The sequence below is a fragment of the Hylaeus anthracinus genome, unplaced genomic scaffold (assembly GCF_026225885.1).
Source record: "Hylaeus anthracinus isolate JK02 unplaced genomic scaffold, UHH_iyHylAnth1.0_haploid 11997, whole genome shotgun sequence".
NCBI classification, from domain to species: Eukaryota; Metazoa; Arthropoda; class Insecta; order Hymenoptera; family Colletidae; genus Hylaeus; species Hylaeus anthracinus.
In genome coordinates, this window is record NW_026534344.1 from 10346953 (window position 1) to 10356594 (window position 9642).

General features: G+C 35.5%; 1 protein-coding gene across 5 annotated transcripts in view; it reads right to left on the reverse strand.

Moving 5' to 3' along the window:
• Positions 1-6980, reverse strand: part of LOC128889259 (glutamate receptor ionotropic, kainate 2) — a 185878-nt gene extending 178898 nt beyond the window's left edge. Inside the window, exon 1 of one of the 5 annotated variants that reach the window (XM_054146701.1) lies at positions 6706-6977. The gene's annotated coding sequence lies outside the window, so the exon portion shown is untranslated. Of the gene's footprint in view, positions 1-6705 lie in introns of all 5 variants that reach the window. The other 4 variants (XM_054146705.1, XM_054146706.1, XM_054146708.1 and 1 more) reach the window with 4 other exon arrangements.
• Between the last annotated feature and the right edge of the window lie 2662 nt (positions 6981-9642).

Sequence of the window (9642 nt, forward strand, 5' to 3'; positions counted from 1 at the left end):
GGTGAGTTTGGGTCAGAAAAGGACAACTTTATTCCAAGAATACGTGACCTATGAAACGAATGTAGAGCGATTTAAATAAACAGGTATACCCATGTTATCACAGAACAAACCAGAATCCTGTTTGAATTTAAAAGTAGTGGATCAAGAAAAACTAGATAGAATGAATAAACGAATGTCAGTTACAGGGTTAAAATGTGGCTCAAATGAATAAGTTTTCGAAATGTTACATTTAATTCTTCCAAAATGGTGTCTGAAATGCTACATGGTTGCCAGTAACTGGAGATTCACACACGAAAACGAATAGGTATATGACACTTGATACTTTAAAAGCTCTGATAATGGAATGCAAATAGGATTACGTTGTAGAACAGCAATTCACCCTATTTCACCCTTTCACCTCGCGTTCCATACAATCTGTCCTATCTTCGTCGACACGAAATTATGTTTTGCTTCTGCTACGACGAGTAATCTCATTAAAATAAAATGTAAAAGGAATAATAAATCAGCCTTACTGAGTAATCTACCAGCAAAACCTCGACGAAATGCCAATTTCAATCTCTCATTCACGTCTGAATATATTAAACATGCTCCTGTTCAATATCAATGAAGAAAACGAGTGACAAATATATTCAGTTTGAAACTGTTTGTTCAAATACATTTATTCAGGTGCTGCATATTTCTATCGTTCAAATTTCCCAAGAACGTCACAACAATGCAGAAAATGTTAAATTTAACGGAAATGAGAACTCTACGAGCGACATAAAACGCAAACGACGCGAAAAATATAAGAATTTCGAGAAATTCCAAGCATTTCGCTTGAAAATAGCCGTCGCCAGTAACTAAAGCCACAATTATAGTCGAGAAAGACAGTTTAATATTGCTGGCAAACAATTTCTACCCTCAGAGAATATAAATAGCACGTCTACCAAGGGAGAAAATGAAATGTTAAGCGAGAACGCATCGAGTTCTCCCTCCGACTCTTGCAATCCACCATGATCGCCACTATATCCGGCGATAATTCGTCGCAACCATAGAAATGTCTTAATCAAGCCAACAGATAGAAGGAGAGGGCGATGGTGATAAGAAAGATGGAAAAAGTTGGAGCAAAGGGATGAGATGGTAGCAGCGTCCACCCCTTTCCACCCTTTGGCTGTCTCTGCTTTCTCGTTTTATCTGAGCCCTTCTTTCGCGCCCTCCCCAGCTCTACACCTTTGTCAGCCAGCCCTTCTTTTGTGATTTATGATTGTTCGAAGCATCTCCGCTAGATTATCTAGAAAGCCTCGGATAAAGGAACCGTCGGTTCAGCAGTTCTCTATTTTCGTGTCTTTCTCGATAGAAACATGGTAAATATTCGAACATCGCGCGTACTAAACTCGTCAAAATAAAATCCAGAATAAATACTGTGAGAATCTCAGTCCTAGTTGGAAGCTCTATGTCAACATTTGCACACTTGAATTGAAATCGTTCTACAAATATTATAGAGGTAATTTGAAGCGAAGGTGAATATGTAAATAATAGAAAAGTATTTTTAGTTGAGATTTCAGTAGATATTGAAATAATTAAATCTAGACCTTGCGGAAAAGAAGAATATGTTTTTTTCTTATATTATTTGATTCCACATATTTCACTTTACCTCGTTTAATTAACGTATGCAATCCAAAAATTGACGAAATTTTGCGAAATTTAATTTTGTATCGTATTCTTCTCAGTGCATGGTACAGTAAATTGTTGTTTTTGTAATTATTGATATTATGAATTTTGATAATATTCAATTTCCCAAGAGATTTTCTCTAATAGAATCAAAAAAATTAATTTTGAACGAACAAACTTTCAAGAAAGTTTAAAAGTCATTGCAACGGAGTGTTAAGATCTAGAAATGCAGAATATTTTCAGGAACGTTCTGATATTTTTCTATTTTTTCCAGTCTGGGAAATAAAACGACGTTCCCATGAAGTAGAGCAATTGCAAATTTCAACGCAACGTCGCGAGAATATTTGAAACGACAAAAAAGTGCGCATTTCGAGGCAACTTTCCCAACGAACAAATGATGGAAATGGCGGGAGCTTCAAAAGACCTGAAATTTTGCAACACTTCGCGCGACGGTCGAAGAGAACTGATTTTCGCTTATGCGGGCGATTCCGCAAAAGGCTGGTCGGTAGAGATGGTTACGTCAGCTCTTACAATAGCTTCATCGATTGCGAGCATTGTCCCTTTTTTATCGTTTGGCCTATCTAGTCACGTGCCACCGAGATATTCGCGAAATTATACGCGCGAAGGGGATGAAATATTTCACTATGACCAGTTGAAAATCTTCTGAAGCAACGTAGGATGACCCAGTATTCATAACAGAATATTATAATCATTGGTGAGTAATTAAATACATGTCCTTTTTCTTTTTTTTGTACTTTGAAAGGGTGGTTTGACCTTTTCGGTGCTCTGCGCGAATATACTCGTCAAATTACTTTGTTCTTGTTGTACTCAAGACGAATTAAATCGCATGAAATTCTTGTTAGTGAGTTAATGAGTTAACTCGTCTTAAGCTCTTTCCTATTTAAAAAGCTCATGCGATTTTTGTTCTTGTCTTGAGCACGACAAGAACAAAATAATTTGACGAGTACACTCGCGCAGAGCACCGAAAAGGTTAAATTATTTTCATACGTTGGTACATTGATCTAATAAGTAGCATGTTCATTGTCCATAATAATCGAACTGTCATTTACTTTGATGAGTATGAGCGAAGAATATGCAATATATTGCTTAGAATACTTAGCGTTTAAATTCATCACAGAATTGTGAAAATGGACTATGTATCTAAGTCTTCAATCCTCTGTTTTTAATACCATTCACTATTTACAAAATAATTTCTCAATTTTGCTTAATTTTCTTAATCTTTACCAAAGAATCGACTGAACTTGAAGGGAAAAAGAGAAGACCCTTTAAGAGAAATCCCTGATTAATGAATTCCAAAAGTCATGAAGATTACAACCACTATTAATGCAGTATTAAAACAGAAGGTTAAGGATCCATTTTCATGCAAATGTAACTTTGTAATGAATGAAACATTATGGCGCCATAGTTTAACCCTTCGATTTTCAAAGAAACTTTGAAAGTGTTAGAGTCTTTCGAGTTCAAAGGGTGTTAATCTGAATTTATTCTCGTTTTGTTAACAAAAACATGTGTCACAAGTCTCTACAAATCACGGGTTTATCAAATGGTGCGAAGTTCGATATTCCAGAAAGAATTATTATATCCAGCGTTGACGTCGTCTCTTTTCCGTTACTTGGGGCAAAAACGTACCACGGTTAATTCGGTTCGAGCGGGGAAGCTTGGCAACATTTCGTGCAAGCCTCGACGGAAATTTAATAAAGAGCTGGGAGTATTCCCCTTCTACCCGTGCTAGCTAAAAATTTGACGGCGCGCAAATCGCTGGGAGGTGGAACACACGAATTAAATTGTTTCGGCAGTTTTAAGGGCGGCAGACAGTAAAACGTTGCCCTTTGATATCGCGCTTTAATTCCGAATTAACTCATAATGTCGAATCGATTATCGCCGATCGCGTGCTGCTTTTTGAATTCTGATCCAATTACGCGCGTCAAAGCAAATAGTAGTCGAGAGCGATTGGGTTATCTCCGATAGCTCGTCAAAGAATAATAATGCAGGAATTCACGCGTTAATTATGGGGTCTGTTGTTATGGAGTTATCATTTAAAAAATTTTAGGAAACTACTAAAAAGATTGAGATTGAGATTTAAAGCAACACGTGTTTGTTATGTTTGTGCTAATTAATACAAGGTTCAATTTTAGCGATTTTTATTGATTGAATTTTTTACTCATTGTCTGTGATGAATTCAACACCAAACTTACCACGACTGGACAAATGACCGTTTCAAAATTTCTGTATACAGCTCTTATATGCTACATATGAATTATATACAATTGTTTCATGCATTATTCAATTTAGTTTCACGTGAAATATTTTTGCATTTAATTTAAAAAAGTGTCTCTAAGACTAGTCCTTCGTCCCATCACGATAGTAGTCGGTAGGTTTAGTGTTAATTAAAATCTGTGGTCAGCGCTGGTAAAACTCTTGCGCTAATACTGTCTTTTCAAGTTATTCTAAGATATCTACGTATCACTTTTTCAAATTAACACCCTTTGAACTCGAAAGACTCTAACACCTTCAAAGTTTCCTTTGAAAATCGAAGGGTTAAACTACGGGGCCATAATGTTTCATTCATTACAAAGCTACATTTGCATGAAAATGTACACTGATTTTCATTCCTGCGCCTATTTGAGCCATACATATGTAAATGGTTTTTTTTCAGAACATTATTTCCAGTTGGTGGTACATTTCATGGAAAAATTTCAGTAAACGACATGGCGGCAATTCCACTATGTTAATCAAAACCAATAGATTCTTACCAATCGTACAGTATATTTGACCAATGGAAACGATAGAAAAATAGAAAACTTTTCTAAAAAATTATTCACCCGATTGATTTGAAATTTGAACTGTATATTCGCAGTAACATTCTATATTATTGCAATTCGTAATTACTTTTCTGCGACAATTATTGAATAATTTCATACATCCTCAATTTTCGTCTGAAAAATTTATTCTCATTTTTAGCCATTCAGCAGCTGAGAAACGATAATGAAAATTGATAAGGACTTAGTTCAAAGTATGTACTTTTAACAAACATACTAAATATCCATGTTAAACGTATCGAATTGTCAGAAAAAATCGCTAAATATCAGTAACTTCTATACGTATTCTACATATATAGTAACTTTTAAACATATCTTTTAAACATATCGTTATTGTTAACAAATCGGGATGGACGATCGTGGGTCAATGGTCGTCGCGCGACATTTGTAACGCGTAATTTATTTGCACATTTGCGTTTGTCGATGCATTTGTCAATGTGAAAAAAGGCCGAATGGACGATTATAAAATTGTTATCGGCGGTCGAGGACTCAAATACGTCCGCCATCGTAATTCACCTAGCGCGGTTATGAGTGGTCGGACGATATTAAAACTCGCGCCATTGTTCCATGCGCGCTCCCTCTTGTTATATACGACCAGCGAACACCAGAGATTGGCAAAATTCTTATCCACATCAAACATTTCGAATAATGAATAAAATAAAAAGTTCAGCGATATTCGTTGCGTTATTAACTGAATAAAACTTAGAATCTGGATTTATTTTTTGAAATTGATTATATTTATAGGAAGTATTTACTCTGAACTTCAAATTGTTATAGAAGATTCTATACATTTATCTCTCGTTTTGCTACAACTACATGTGTATTAATCTTTGAATGAAAATAAAATTTGAATAACAGAATGAAATATTTCACAATACGCAGAACCTCAACTGCTTCATTGAATAAACATTATGAACAAATCATCATGAATTGGTTAATTGTTTACTCATTATTCGAATAAAATTTTGCCCATTTCTGCCTGTATCCCGTGGTGCCGGTATATTCATTCCGCCACAGCCCAGGATTAAACAAATATTGCGATTGTATATGTTGTACAGATATTACTTTTTTCAATAGTTATTGACGAATAAATCACGCCGAACGTCCATTTTGAGTGAAATACGCTCACGGGTATCGAGTTTTATACTTATATTTCACGTTCAGTTTATTTGGAGCATTTCGTAACACGGCACGATAACATCTGGGCGATTTTGTCGAGGACAATGGAAAATGTAAACAGTAAGGTCAGAGTTCAAAGTGATTCGAGAATAATAGAAAAACATGTGTTATTGTTTCACTGTGGCTCGCAATGCTGCCATTATTTACGTTTTCATTACTCCAATTTAACCAATTTAGGATACGTACACCGTACAACACGTGATCAGATATACAAATTTTACGTTTGTATTAAATTAAGCAATATTGACTTCGGTTTAATAATAATTACGGTTTTTGTGAAATAAATTTACATCGATTTTTACTTTATGACTTTGTCACTTGTTACGGAAAAAATTCGAATAACAATTAAAAGGTGATCGACTTTCATCATTGAATAAAAAGTGCAATTCATATTACGCAATTATATATTTCAACAATGAGCATAAATAATATAGCCATTAAACGGAATAAACATCAGAGATAAATCGCTACACGTTGACTTTATTCTGCATTAATTAATTTTACTTATCCGTGATACTAATGATAACTAAAGAGATAAATTTCCCGAGGTCATATTTGCAAAATTTAATAGGAAACTGTTACTACGTTAATCAAATGTGCAAAATGGGACACCTCTGTAAAGTGACGCTTTGTCTGCGATTCGAGTTCGTTCTACGCCACGCTGACCTATGTAAGAACTCTATCGATTTTCTGTCAAATATAGAATTATTAAAGTCTTGAATAATCCTCAAACACTGGTAGCTTCCTGATCCCATAATCTCTCATTACAAACGTCCCTGCCCGTGTTCCCCAATTAATACACGATCTTAGGAGTACTACAGCAAATAGATTCTCGAAACAACGTGACTCGAACTCGGAGTCGACATTGTTGGATCACGCGGTTACTCGCGCAAAACAGGCGCCATATTTAAATGCCAACGATATACGAATTTACTTAGGTCAACGTTAGTTTTGTATCACAAAGAATCGTTATTTTTGTTCGACAGACTTGCGAGGTATTCGAGTGACGATTAATGAGTGAGTTGTCATATGTACTTACAAAGTTTTCCTGCGTCGACAAGCACTGCCAAGACTGCTCCAAGAACCGAACCAGTCGAAGAGGATCAAAGGATTTATCGATGGCCACGTGACGACGAATCCATGCACGATTTTCGAAAAGGCGAACGCAAAAGGGCATGCGTGGTCGGTCCAGTTCCCGCGACACGCGTAAACATAACCTCTATGGCGGCCAGATTTTCATCGCGACGAGATCAACACAAACACCCTTTCGAGGCAGCGGCCGGCGCGCGACTGCCGCCGGTCCTTCCGCCACCGACGCACGAAACCAACCGAAATTGAACGAGTCGTGTCTCGCGCCGGCCACGTGCTCCTGCAGCTATTGCGCATGCTCGTTCCCACGTGCTTCTTCCCACTCTTGCGTCTATCAAATACAGAAGGATTTAAAATTTAAAATTAGGCGCAATGTAGGTTCAAGTCATTTCTAAATCAATTTTAAGTTACTCAAGCTATATGGATTGAAAATGTAACAATGGCGGATGAACGAGTATTATAATGGAGCAGAGGACTGATTTTCTGCATGATACACTAGGAATTACTTACATATTTGAATGAATTATATTTGTATTCCGTTTTCTAATATCTTCAGACATACTTCGTTTAAGTCCGTATATTATTATATAATTTTCTCTTAAAGAATATTTTATTAGCCATGTGATAAATAGATTACAAATGTCATAATAATCGATTAATTACATTTTATGAATCACTATCCTCTTTTTAGTGAATCCTCCATTTATCCTAGTCATTTTCTATATAGTTATTCTTTTAACTACCTCTCTACCTCTTTCTAGCTTATGTCTTCCATCGTTTACCGTTAAATATTAAATTCGGTAACTTTGATAGCTTTCAGTGTACTTCGTTAAGTTGTAATCAAAGTTTTATGAAATTTTAAACTCTTTTCGAAGTTCTACGTACTCACGTTTCGTCTCGCGAAGTCGTTTAGGGAGTTGTCAAAGTACTTGTCAAACACAGTACTTATTATTGACTGCGACATGTCGTTTCAAAGTCTACGAACTTGTGAAAACATGCTGCATACCCTACCCTTTTTTAAGCGGAACAGCTTTTAAACGATGTCATTTAGAATTACAAACTGGAATCATATCTAGATTTAAGTAAAACTATACAGTACAGTCATTCGCAGCATATACAGTATTTGCTAAAAATATTAAGATAAAAAATAAATAGTACATACAATTATATTAACGTGTCGGTAGATAAATAGTAAATTTTATTCGACACTGGAAAATATATTCATATAATGAATTACAGAAAGTTTTTTAGTCGTCAATAAGAAGAAAAGGTTTCTTACACAATATAATTACATACGACTAATAACTTCCACAAATTTGTATCGATATCAAATTTCCATGAACCGTTTAATCACTCAACAAAGGCAGATGAAGATTTCAGGTGTTACAAGACAAGTTCGCACTGATAACTTGTAGATTCTAGAAGAAGCAGCAGTATTAACGACTCTCACCTTATCATGTCTTCATCATTTTACAGCTGGTGGACGTGTAAAGCTTCGGAAGGTGGTAAGGGTACAATAAGGATTTTTCAAGTAACATCGAAGTAAAATTCAATTTCCCACGAGGAGCGTTGTTCGACGTCGAGCCAGGATGAAAAGAGGGTGAGTTGCAACTTTCCGTACGCGTTCGCATTAACTTACGAGAATTAACCAACAGCACCGACGCGAACTATCTCTACATTTTTCCGCATAGCATATTTAAATTGGCTTCGTGCTCGCCTCCCGCATAATTTCTGCACGTTAAATACTTAATGAAATACACCCAGCCGACGATAAATAACGCCGCTTCGAGCTAGATGAAAATCCCGTGGAAGTCTCGTATCAGTTAACGGGCCAAGATTTATAAAACGTGAGCCGACCACGTTCCACGAGTTTACGACAGCTTCGGGGTAGAACCAGTAGTCGCGACTAATTCCCAGACAAATTTCGAAATTTTATACACCCCCTTATAACTTCGCGCCGCAATTTTCTCGGTAAAGTTCGCGTTTAATACGCGGTAGGTTTAAATCCGAGAATAGTGTCACAGGCAGTTGCAGAATTTAAATGACACGGTGTAAGAATGATTGACTTAGGTTCTGTATGTTTTGGAGAATGGGGATTTTTTCGGGAAAGGGTTGATTTCGATTTGTTTCTAAGGTGGAAATCTGGTCTTACGGATTTAAAGAAATTGTTGCTTGACCATTTATACGTTGACGAATTGATTAATTCTCAATGTGAATGTGAAACTATTGATTCTGTTAGTAATTTTATGGACTCTGTGAATAATTTCTTCCATTTTTCTTTCGTTTTTAATTAAACACTAATCTATGTGTAGGTTGCAGAATCCATCAATGTAACCTGATTTAAGATTTACATTCAAGTTTCCTGGATCATTCGTATAACATCCTTTTTATGTAGCAAATTCGATGTTTAAACTAGACCTCTTAACACATTGTAAATTATATGCATACAGTCAATACCATAAATATTCGTCTCTACGTCTATTACAGACTTTTGACTAAATGAAATAATAGTTTTATATTACCAAATGAATTATACATGTATAAGCATGTATATATACATCAACATATTAATACAAACATACACTTAGAAACATCAAATCACCCATTTAATTTAAACAAATTTCTTCAAGAGATATATCAATATTTATAGAACTGATTGTATTTATATAACTCGTTTATAAAGGAGACCAATACTAGTCGAAATGTTAAACTAATGTACAAAATAAATACATGAATAGTTCACAGCCTGAGAATAAAGGCTAATAATAAAAATACGAAACATTCTCATTCTCTTTATGTAACATCTATACTACTCTACAACTTACGCATAATCTACTCCCTATTTCTTTCTTTTATTTCTATGGATGTTCTATTATCTATTTGAACC